Source organism: Akebia trifoliata, chromosome 10, assembly GCF_017979445.1.
Source record: "Akebia trifoliata isolate Shusen 1 chromosome 10, ASM1797944v1, whole genome shotgun sequence".
Classification (NCBI taxonomy): Eukaryota; Viridiplantae; Streptophyta; class Magnoliopsida; order Ranunculales; family Lardizabalaceae; genus Akebia; species Akebia trifoliata.
The window spans coordinates 24,572,851-24,585,335 of record NC_141384.1 but is presented as its reverse complement, the minus strand read 5'-3'; the positions used below and the strand labels follow the sequence as shown (position 1 = coordinate 24,585,335).

General features: G+C 33.6%; 1 long non-coding RNA gene across 1 annotated transcript; it reads left to right on the top strand.

Annotated features, from left to right (window-relative positions):
- The first annotated feature begins 846 nt into the window (after positions 1 to 846).
- LOC147393391 (uncharacterized) lies at positions 847 to 6,341 on the top strand. The gene is made up of 2 exons (XR_015182201.1): positions 847 to 1,838; positions 4,761 to 6,341. It is a non-coding gene; the product is annotated as an uncharacterized LOC147393391 (long non-coding RNA).
- Positions 6,342 to 12,485: the final 6,144 nt, after the last annotated feature.

Below are 12,485 nucleotides of genomic sequence, written 5' to 3'. Positions count from 1 at the left end.
AAAAACACTCACAAATGTGAGACATCGAAGAAATGTCATTTACTAAGATCACATCAAAAGATTGATAGAAGTAAAGGGATTTGATTCAAAATATGAATAAAGCAGATCTTTTAAGAAGAACACAATCACAAATTTAAGAAATTGAAGAAGCGTCATTTACTAAGATCACATCAAAAGATTAGTCGAACACTACGTGAAAATTCCAAATTTTAACCAAAAAAATTGATGAGCCTAGCTCGTCAATTTTTAATACCAAAGTTCTACGACTTTCGGACCACATTTCCCATCTCTCGCTCGATCTCATCCACTTTCACTATTTGTCTCTCGAGCTCATCTCTCTCTCTCTCACAGTCATCAATCGATCGACCTCTTCATCTCTTTCTCACAGTCGCTCTCTTGATCGATCGACCTCTCCATCTCTCTCTCTCACAGTCTATCCCTTGATCGATCTGTCTCCCTCGATAGTTCTCATCTCCCACTTTATTTGATCGATCTCTTTTTCGATCTGTCTCCCTCGATAGATCTCTCTCACTTCCATATCTCATTGATGCAATCGCAATCGGATTTGAAGTCTCTAGGATTTCAATTTCTCTCACGCAATCGGATTGAACTCTCTAAGGTTTCGATCTCTGTCACAATTTATCGTCTTAGATTGGAAGCTGGGTTTCTATTAAGGTGTTTTCACTTTTCAAGGTATGATCGACTGTAAATCTTGATTTGAAGAGAATCGACTGTAAATTCGATGATGATTTGTGGTTTACTAGTGCGTCTTACAATTAAATATATCTTCGATTCTTTTAGTGATTTATTTTGTATTATTTTAATGTTTTAATGGTGGATTCTATGAGGGTTTGGATATGAAATTGTGAGATTATTCTGTTTTGTTGAGGTTTTGAAGATATATGAGGTGGAAAGTTGGGTTTTTGGTTAATTTTTGTCGTACAATGAACATCTTTTAGTGTTTTTAGGTGTTTGTTAATCTTCTAAAGCAATCGGTTTCGTTCTATTTTTTGTTTCTGTGAAATTGGTTTTCAAATGTTAAATTAGATGGTCAGATTCTTGAGAAATCATAGCCATGTAAATTGTAGATTGAACTTTTGATATAGGTTTCATCAAAGTGTATAATTTGCCTGGTTTCATGGATAAAAGAGAATAAAAAGAACTGTTGGAAAATGAATTGCATTACAGACTATTATTAGGGAAATAAATTCAGTAGCAGATGCCTTAGCAAAACAAGCAGCCTCAGTGTAAACTTTTATCATTTTATAGTAGTAGTCCATTTGAGGATATTGCGCATCTAGGAGAAAAAACTGAATTTAAATCAGAGATGTCAATATTTGTATTGTTGCAGAAGTATCATTTGAGAATGTACGTGTGCCAACCTTAGTAAAATATGAAGTGCATTTGAGACTTTCAACCAACTAAGACCAAATCATGGCATGTGGAAAGATATAGATGGGTTTAATGAAGATATCAGGAGATGCGTCAACCTAATTCCTTACATCTACAATGGACCACCATACTTGGACTGAGCTTCACAATTTTGATGCTATGTGACTAGTCTTGATAATCAGTACTTAATCCTATAGTGGTTTGGGTTGATTTCTCATTTGGTCACGTTTATTATATTTGAAATAAATTGTTTTGTGTAGTTGTATATCTCGAGGCGGACACTATTGTGGTGAAGAGTATTGAGGATCTCTTTAAATGTAGGAAGTTCTGTACTAATTTGAAGCATTCTGAGAGGTTGAATTCAGGAGTCGTGGTTGTTGAACCATCTGAAATGATTTTCAAGGACATGATGAACCAAGTGACCACCTTGCCTTCTTATACTGGAGGTTTTGCTCTTCACTTCCATTTCCCTTATTTTTTCTACACTTTAAGATTCGATGGTGTAGACATGCACAGACACATATATAATATTATGCAAAGATCATGCTACACTAGTCTAACAATTGAACCCCAAAACACAGGCACCTATTTGACTATCATTTATATGCTTGAGAAACTTCAATATTCACTGCTTGTTTGGGCATGAAAGACAACAGGAGAAACTTCAATATTCTCTATAATCTTCTTTTTCAATTGGATGCAAGGGAATTATTCTTTGCAGTGCTCAAATGATTTGCATTTCTTAAATGCTTGTGGGAGTGGTATGAAATCTTTCCTTTAAATTTAGAGCTATCCTTGCAAGCCAATGATGTGAAATTCAGAAACGTACATTCCACGTCTCTCTCTCTCTATAGACAAGATTTCCAAGTTGTTGCATTTGTATTCTTTAACCCAAATATTGCTTTAACTTAAAGTGACAATATGGTTCTGTATCATTTTCCTCCACTAGGAGAAATCTGACCCCATCGAACATGTATTTAATAGTTTGTGGAGATCTTGCAGCACATGCACTTGGATACATGATGCCTTTGAGAAGCATAGACGTGCACACACACACACACGCACACATATATATATATATATATATATATATTTATTAGTAGTTTGTTACGTAAAATAAAAATGAGAAAAGAAATATATTCACATTAAAACATTTTTAAGATTTGTTTAATCTCATAGTATTGTTTCTTTGTTGCATAATCTTCTATTTAAATTTATGTGTATTGTATGTAAGCACTATGGTTAGTGTAGACACGTGATTTCGCCATTACGATGACCACATCTACAATGGTTTGGAGTCGCCACCATTCATTTTTGTAAGTGGGTGTGAATGGTCACCCGATGTGCATTTTTTTTAGAAAATGTGACATTTTTGGTATTTGGTGACTCTCGATGGATAAAGATGAATCAACCCTTGAGATTCGGGTAAGCGGCTCGATTGGAGAAAAGGGAAGGTGTTAGGCACCATTTTCTCCCCACTAGATAGTGGTAACCTCAACTCAACTCGATTATTTTGATTAAAAAAAATACGAAAAACGATGTGCCACGTGTTGTGCATTTGTACCCTAGATAGGGGTTCATTTTCGGCTTGATCATAGGGTCATTCCATTGATGGAAATGACCCTTATAGACCTTTAGCCTTGGGGTCCATTCATCCTAAAAAATAAAATGAAGGGGAGATGGTGATAGAAAAGGGAGGAGGAGAGGGTGTAGAAGAGAGAGGGGGGGGGGATTGCCTTGAACCCACCTTGTATCTTCTTTCTTCTTTTCTTCTTCTTGAGTCCTTAGTATTTTATGAAAATACAATTCTTGTATGGTTGAAGGAGTAGAGAAGAAATGATGAGAGAGATGAGTGGAGTATAATATTTTTTTTTTTGTATATGAGACTTGAGGAGGATTGGTGATGGTTGTTAGTAGTGAGAGTTGGAGATAATTTTGTAGTGAAAGTTGGGGGCCATTTTTGGGAAGAGGAGGAGGGTATTTATAGATGTTGAAGAGTTATTTTAGGGATATAATGGGGTGAAGTGAAGAAAAATGGTAGAATGGTTATGAGTTTGAGAGAGAAATGGGTGTAATTTAGAGGAGATTGGAGGGTATTTAAGGAAGGGGGGTTAAATGGGTGAGTTTTGACCCAAATGGTTTGGATCCTACCCAACCCATTTGGGTGGAGTGTTTGGTGAGGTGAGTTTAAGTTGGTGGTTGAGATTAAATGATATTTGATTTAAGAGAATGGAGGATTTAAAGAGGTAGTTGATGATATTTTGGGAGGGTGAGGGAGATGATGCCATGTGTTAAAGTGGGTGGAAATGAAGGGTTGAGATAGGTTGATGGGAGAGGTTGAGTGTTTGACTTGAGAGGATGGTGTAGGTTTATGTTATAGATGTGGGTTTTGTAGGGAATGATGAGGGTAGATTAGGGGAGGTATAGGTTAGGGGTGTGGGTAGATGTGTTTGATTTGAGAGAAAAGGTGATGGGTTGATGTGTGGGTAGATGGGATTTAAAGCAAATTAATAGGGTAGGTAGTTGGGTGAGGGAGGTGAGATGGGGTGATGACATGTGTCATCTTTTGATGATAAAAGAGTGATTGGTTGATGTGGATTGTGGTTTATGGGTTAGGGTTGTGGGTTGGATAATGAATTGGATATGGTTAATGATTTGTGGGCTTTGTAGTGTTGGGCTTGGGTTTTAGAAATGGTTTTGGGTTTTAGGGTTTGGTTGAGGGTTATTTTGGAATGGATTTTGAGGGTATAGGTTGGTTTTAGATTTTAGGTGATGTGGGATTGATTTTAGGCTAAGGGTAAGATGAGAAATCGATTTAGGAAAGTGTTGAGGGCTCATGGGCCTTAGGTGGGCCTATGGTTTTTTGCGGATTCGGAGGCGGAGCGGTGGTAGTAGAGGAGGGGTAGGCATCCCAAGTCTCACATTTTTAATTTTTTAATTTTTTTTAGATTTTTGCAATCATTAGTTTGATAAAAAATGCCACGTGTTGGCGAATCAGGCTTTTTAGGCCCGTTGGTGAAATTTATCGAAAATTTGGCATTTTTAATTTTTGGAAGCGGAGCGGTGAATATTGGGAAAGCGTAAGGTTGGCCGAGTCCTTTTGGTGGGCCTCCTAAACCATTGAGAGGTCTTAGGGGCCTCAGTTTGGTCAAAATGTCACTTTTCAATGACTTGGGCCCTTAAGGCCCGTTGGCCCATTTATTTGGAAAATCTGTATTTTTGGGCCTTTTCGAGTAGTGGCCCGTTCAAATTGGGGTGTCTACAGTTAGCAATATGACCAATGGTGGTGTTTATTTTGGATTCATATATTGAAATTGCATGAGAGATTGACTCCGGTCATTGACATAATCCTATATTTTGATTTGCAGGCATTTATGTACTCTTAGGAACACAAGGTTCTTCTCATTGCATTTAGCCAGGACCGGTGCTTAACACTAATAGACCACCTATTGGTTGACTCACTTTATTTTGTATATCACGAGCCAAAGGTACCTAGCTGCACTCTTGGATTATTTATTCCTCAATATTTGAAGTTTGTTTGATATTGGGATTTGGGAGTTTTCTGCAAGCAGAAGTCATACCTTCGATTGAGCACCTCTTAGCTGCTGCTGACATACCGGTATGTTATTGTGCAAAGTAGACATTATATCGACCTAACCGTAATTTAACACCAAAGTCATGAAAAAAATTGTGTAACTTTTATCTCTAATCTATATGTTTTGTAAATAAGTAAATCTAGAAAATGCAAAAGCTATTAAAGTAATAATGATGAAAATTTTAGAGTTGAGCTTGTCACTTAAATGGATGGTTCCATGATAAACTTCCGGGATTGCAAGTGACCATGCATGTACCAAGTTCTTGGTTTGTTTTTGATTGAGATCATTTGGGAGTCCAAGCATGGATATTTTAATTTTTAATGCATTTATTTGTATTCAAAAAATTTGGGAGTGCAAGCATTGATTTTTTAATTTCTAGTGCATTTATTATAATTTGGGAGTGCAAGCATTGATGTACCCACCAATTTTTTTTTTTTCTCTCTTTTTATGTGTTATTTGAATGCTTTAATTTCTTAAAATTTTTCATATATTTGGATGCTTCTGTGTGTTTGATTTTCCATTCTCCTGATGGGGTTTAAACCTAGGAAGTGGGAACAACACTCTACACGTCTTATCAACTTAGAGTTTTCTTGCGCAAGAGTTACAATATATTTCGAAAATGCCAATGTTGACCCTGCCAGTTGATCTCATTGGGCGCATGTGCAAATAGCCAATCAATACAATCTTATATTGTTGTTGTTTGGCTGTTTTATTCTTTTGATTACGTCATAAAAGTATTTTTAAGAAATATTTTATAGTAGATAAGATTGGGCAAAATGCCAATGTATGCCCAGCCAGTTGGCCTCACTTGATGGGCACACGCCCAATTACTATGATCTCCTATTGTGGTGGTTACTTGGCTAATCTATTCTCATGATAACACAAATTATTTGGATTTGCAAAAACTTCTATTTTTTTGGCATAACTAAGGAGGTAACTACTACATTACGACCATATTAGTCAGAGGCAACAAAAGGGCATGCGGGCGTTGTCCAAGCTATGCCAGATATACTTGAAATTGTCCCTTCTGGGACTTCGAAAGGAAGTGGAGTAAGAATGTTGCTAGATCATTTTGGGGTCACTGCAAAAGAGGTGCAAACCAAAAGTTTTTCTTTTTCTTTTTAATGCCTTTATTTTACAGATCCCCTTTTCATCTCTTTCATAAATTTTAGCTAAAGATCAATGTTTTCCTCTCAGTTCAAGGGAATTGTCACCAAGTTGGAGTAATGAGCCAAATCACTAACAACCATAAGGCTACAAAAACTAACCACAAGCCACAAAAAATGTATTTTTTTTAATGTGTTTTTCACTTGTTTTATTGCTAGAAGTACACTTGTTTTATTGTTTTTCACTTGTTTTTCCCTAAAAAATGAATTTTTTAAAATCCGACTTTAAAAAAAATTGCCACCATTTTTTTTTTACTACGATCAAGGGGCTGTAGCTACGATTGGTCTATTAAAAAGTAAATTTTAGGGATGTAATTTTGTGAAGTGTAGCATGCTTGATCGATATTTGTACTTGTGTTTATAGTTCAATATCCAAAATTTTGTTGGAATAGGTGCCAACTTGGTGAGAAGTCTTTATGTGGTAATACCACAAATGGAGGATCAAAACCACTCTTCAGACTTAATGTGAAGTTATTCAAATTGTTACCCTTTTATGTATTATCATCATACTTGAAGTGAAGTTATTCAAATTTTTATTTTATGATTTTTACAGCATTTCTCTTGATTCACTGTTTATGGAGGGAAATTTGCCACCAACTCCTTACAATGTGGTCAAGGACCAAGAGTATTGTGGAGATATTAGAGTTGGCCTCACATCCACTCTTGAGGTATTTGTCTTGATGCCCTTTAATCTGTTTATATGCATTTTCATAACTGCTATACAGTAAACAACCTTCTCCATTAGTCACAAAACCCAGATGGGAAGAGAAATAAGTGAAAAAAAAAAACACAACTTAAGTTCAAGCCCCATCTATCCCTAGGTGACTCAAGCATTATAGGATGGGCATAATACGTGACTCAAGCACTATGGTTCTGTGCACATTCCACGTCAATTGAGTGTGTTTGAATTTATTATTATTCGATCTTTTTAATTAACTACACAACATGGTTTGTCTGTATTCCATCTTCGGTATAATCATTGATTTCTTCTTCTGCTTATTGTTTTGACTCCGGCATTGAAATCAGAAAAACGTCATACTTTTATTGATGAACTTTTGATATTGATGGTATGAAGTGATATCTTAGTAATCATGTTCTGTGTTCATGAGGCATGGGAGAATGTGGAACTCTCTTTCGTTGTTTGATGGTATTAGTGGTTTATATATGGTGATTGATTCCACGTGGCATGATATTTGAGCTCGAAATTTTGAGCATACATTACATAAGAAACTTTTGACACGACGGTGAAGTCTTCAACCATCTCAAAATCGAACCAATAAGGAGTATCTGATCTAGGAAACAGTGACAATGTAAGAGAAATCCAAACCTTGAGAAAAATAAAAGGACACGATAGAGCGGAGAGAGCCAGAACAGATGAAATGCATCACAACCATTTGTTTTTTATTGTGTTTTATTTCTAAGCAATTATGTGACTCAATTTCATTTGTTAGTGCCCAATTGCTTATATTAGAACTTGTTTAATAATGGAATTTCAATATATAATATGAATTTTGAGTTGTTTAACTTAATTTGGAGCTTGTTTTATGATTTTTTTTTTAATTTTTTTTTTTCTGATTTTTTTTATTATTATTTCGTTTATTGTGATTAGTGAATTAGAGGACCGTGTTATTATTTGTTAAACCTCCAAATTCGACAGCCATACTCTATGGATTTTTTTTTTTTTTGAAGTTTATTCTCTAATAATTTGATAGTCTAGGGTAGTAAAAAAAAAATTCTACAGGAAAATATTTGACAGGCATATTTGACGGGCTAAGACCGTCAAATATGGGCTTTTTTCACATAGTGGAAGTCAAGGGGATTTGATTCAAAATATGAATAAAGCGAGCATTAGATCAAATCTCTTAATGAACTACTTATTTGAAGAAGTTGGTGAAAGTAGATATTTTGGATTTATTGATTGAGATGTATGGAATCACATGCTCTCTGTAAGAAGAATGGATTTTAAGAAGGAAGATCCACGAGGTATCTTATATTGCTTCAATGAAATGCAAGTTACAAATCCTAATTTGTTTTATGCAATCCAACTTGATTCAAATTGCAATCGACAAGTTTCTTCTAGACTATGCAATATCAATGATGGATTATAATTATTTTGGAGATGTTGTTTGTTTTGATGCAATATATGAAACAAATAAGTACAAGATGACATTTGTTCCAATTGTCGAAGTAAATCATCATTTGCAAACCACTTATTTTGGGGCTATGATAATTTTGAATGAAACAGAAACTTCGTATATATGGGTATTAGAAACATGGATGAGGACAACGAAGGGAAAACATCTAAAAATCATTCTCACTAATCAAGATTCAACCATGTCAGGAGCGATTGCACAAGTTTTTCCGAATACTCATCAACGCTATTGTTTATGACACATTTTTCAAGATGCCCACAAGCATTTGGGACAATTTTACAGGCAAAATTGCTCATTCACTGCATCTACAATAATAAGACTATTGAAAAGTTTGAAGCAAGTTGGGAAAGTTTACTTGCAAGACATAATTTGGGTGAAAATGGTTAGATAGAAAAGCTTTATGCTAAGCGTCAACAATTTGTATTAATTTACTCGAAAGATATATTTTGTGCTGACATGACAACAACACAATAAAACGAGAGTATAAATAAGTTTTTTAAAGATTTCTTGGAAAGAGATATGACATTTCAAGAGTTTCTGATGGCAATTGATAAAGCACATGTGCATCGACATGAAAAAGAGCTTAGAGTTGATTTTCATGGAAATTATGTATTTTCATGCCTTAAGGTATCCATGCAGATAGAAGAAGATGCAAAGAAGACTTACCCAAAGTTTGGGTTTGAAAATTTTCAAGATGAGTTGTTTTTAAGCCTTCAATTCAAGTCTGAAAATGTTGAAAATTATGAGACCACGTCCATTTTTAAGTGCCAGCTTCATAATAAGGCAATATCAAACTTTCTTCTAATGATTCAAGTGCCAAGTGTACTTGTCAGAATTTTAAGTATACATGCATCTTATGCAGCCACATTTCGAAGGCATAAGGTATAATTAATGTTGTCAAAACTCCTCTACTATATATCTTAAAAAGGTAAACAAGAAATGCAAAATGTGGACTTGTTATAAAGGAAGAAAGGGAACAAATATAAGTGGATTGCCAAAAGCATTTATCTTCAAGACATAATAACCTTTGCCATCAAATAATGGACATTGCATCCAAGGGCACGTTATCAGTAGATGTGTAGAAAATGACAAAACATTGGTTATAGAAGACATTAAAGGAAGTAGAAAATACGTTGAAAAGAACATCTCTTGAAGGTATGAGAGGAAAAAATGATGATACAACTAAAGCGATCGAAGTTCATAGTTCATAGTTCCAAAAATGAATTTTAATTCATGATCCTCCAATTGTTAAAAATAAAGGGTGGCCTAGTAGAATGAAATTTTTTTTGGAAAAAAACCACAAAGGAAGCAAACTTGAGAGAAAAAATAAAACATGACTGTCCAACATCAAAGTAGACAAGATATGGAAGTAGGCAAGACATTAATCTTTTGGTTTTTCCTTTTTATGAAGGTAATGCATGAATTTTCGTTATTAAAAATATAATTATATTAAATAATTATAATTTTAGATTGGTAAGATTCTCACTATGTTTTTCTTGATGTTGATCCACGAACTCATAAGAAACGGAACATCCACAAAGAAGTGTCAATATAATTTTATTATTTTATTTTTCTAAAATTATTTCTTTATTTTCTTCATCTTAATAAATGAAATGTTTAATGATTTAGGTGATCTAAACCGGTTGATATTTTAGCACATATCTTTCCCACCATGTAAAATCTAAATTTTTTTGAATTTGGTTATTTTGAATTAGATTTTGACATTCTAATCATTAAAGTCATAATTTATATTTTTTTTCTTCTAAATTTGTAAGGTTATATGACAAATTTGCTTAACCATACTCAACTAAACCATTTAGGTCAAGGTTCTTTTATGTTTAGTATTAGGCCATATTAGACAATTGTATTTGACAATCAAACTAATAGTTTGAATTAGGTATACTTTAAAATTTCTTTGTTATATTTTCTGCTTTTCAATGTTCTTTATTTAATATAATTACGGAACATAAATTGTCCAGGAAAGCCTTGTGATTACTATGCAATTGATGAACAACTCTTTTACCTACAACAAAATGATTATGATACTTCTTCTATTGGATTTCATCAATTTAATTAGGTGTGACATAATGTTCTAGTTTGATTTTTATTGTATATTTTATCTTATTATATTATAAAATATTTGTTATTTTGTAGGGATGTATTGCTTCAAATACTACATTCTTAGTTTAGATTATAAGAAAATATGTGAATTCATATTCTAAGGAAAAGCAACGAAGTGATGCAGAGATGTTATTCTAGATGCACCATATGTACCCACTGAGATGTTGATCTTCCAATGGAAGCTCATATCAATCCATTAGAACTAAACAATGATATAGATTTTCTAGTTTAACTTTCTTGTTTTCCTGAACATTTTTTCAATTTATTTTAGTATCACCCATCTAATTTTATGGTTGTTGTCTTTCTTTGTCAGAATTATATTTGAAGTATTTCCTTTTCAATATACTTTAGTATCACCAATCATATCAATTTTTACTCATATATCACAATACCTTTGTCGAACAAAATCATAACTATCACCATCTATATATATCTTATAATATCACACCACCTTTTAAATTAAAATCATCACGTCTGTCTACACTTTATCCAATTTATTGGGGTTAGCATATTTTATCTATCATATATTCTATCTTTGTTAGAAGATAGATTCATATCTTTAAAATAAATGAAATAAAATGTTCAACCAAAGTATGTAGTAAAGTTCTCTGAATTATGTTGTTCCAAGATATATTATACAGATTTTTATGAGAACCTCATAACTAGTCATTTCTAGTTATGTGATTTTACATAAATTTAAAATGCACAAATTATCTTTACCCAATCTACCCATAGGCACCAACCAACTTGTTTGGTCATTACATATTTTCTAAAAAATAAAATACTCTTCTTTCACAAATACCAAGCATGCAAATTTACTGAAGCTCATTACATCACATACTCCAAACCCGACTTTGCTGGATGGCACTGGAATGCATTTCTTTCCTCCTTTATTCCTTTAAAAAGAGGTAGCAATATAACTATCTTGTTGACCAACTCCACTAGAAGATGCATTTGTTATTAATCATGTTGTATTCCACTTTGTTGTCTTGAAACCACCATCTTGTCTCTTTGGGTGATTTACCATTTCAACAATTCTTCACATAGCGATCATTATCTGCCGGGTGTTGGTGCACACATGGTGGGATCATGTCAAGAAGGAATAATAATGAAACAAAAGCATTTGTGTTCTTTGTTTAAAGAAAAGAAAATAAGGAAAATAAGAAATTCAAATTTTGATTGCATTGGATCTGTATTTTCAAAGTCAAGTTTGACAACATGGAAAAAATGCTAATACATATGGAACTAACAGTTATGGTTGGCGACCACAAGTCAGACAAAATGTCTAGTAAAATAAAAAAACTGAGGGATTTGGGATGTTAGTTTGTGGAGGAACATGGTATTTGAATGATTAAATATATGTTTAATGATGGCTACCATTTACTAGCTCAATGTCAGTAAAAACAAGGCACATAGTCACTTAAAGCATAATTGATTCCCAAGTTGAAAATTTTAATTTCATACAATTAAATAAATTAATCACTCCAGATCAGTCATTAACTTTCACTTGTTTTCTCATTTGAAATGGTAACTGTGAGTAGATGGCCAAATTGTATTTGCATCTAACAACGTGATAGTAAAAATTGTCATGTAATGCCATTTATCTTTGCAACTTTAAACCCATATGTAAAGTAGTATGATCAGGGCCTAGAAGTTGTTTCTAGGGCCCTATTTGCAGAGACTTTAAGGTAGAATAATATATAAAATCCCCTAAATAACCATAATACGTTAATAGTCTATGTTTATTATTGTTTTTTAATTATTTATAAATTTTTGGACTAATTATGGTTATTTATTTTTTATAAGTCAAAGTCACAAGATTCAAAATGATGAACTAAGACAATTAAAAGACATATATTATGATTCAAGACCTAAGACAAGACCATGGACTGAAGACCAAAGTCAACAGACTCACAAGCACTACGGTGAGGTGAACACCTTAGGCGGCTCGTTAATGTCACTAAACTTTATCTCTAGATCCGTGCAATATTGAGGCGGTGTGATTTATAATGTAATAAGTTAAGGTTCAGAGTCCTTGTAAAATATGAAAGTGTTCC